The sequence below is a fragment of the Buceros rhinoceros genome, unplaced genomic scaffold (genome assembly GCF_000710305.1).
Source record: "Buceros rhinoceros silvestris isolate BGI_N320 unplaced genomic scaffold, ASM71030v1 scaffold25454, whole genome shotgun sequence".
Classification (NCBI taxonomy): domain Eukaryota; kingdom Metazoa; phylum Chordata; class Aves; order Bucerotiformes; family Bucerotidae; genus Buceros; species Buceros rhinoceros.
This window is the reverse complement of record NW_010409210.1, coordinates 4,494-4,897: the sequence shown is the minus strand read 5'-3', so window position 1 is coordinate 4,897 and position 404 is coordinate 4,494.

The following is a 404-nucleotide window of genomic DNA, read 5'->3' as shown; positions in this document are numbered from 1 at the left end:
CAGATGGCAGAGTCAGGCCCGGGGTATATTTAGCAAATGAGGCTGACTGCCATCCCAATCTCATCCCTTTGAGACGTTTCTTGGACTCAGATCCTGGAAACTCATCCCCCCCATATTTTTTTTTTTTTTTTTTTTTTAGTTTCTTGCTCATATGCCATGTATTCTCTAAAGGACTTAAGAAACAGAGCTTTTGAAGTCTCTAGGCTACAGGAAAATGTTACTAAGCTGCTGTGGATTTGGGAGAGCTCTAGCACTGACTCTTTAATCAAGCAGGTGGATTGCTGCCAGAGAAGGATCAAAGGATCTGTACATAGGAGTGCCTTCAGAGATCCAGAACTAGGGGCAGCAACCAAGCTGTAGCTGCACCTAGAAGCACAAAGCATTCAGCAGCTGGGTCTGCTCCA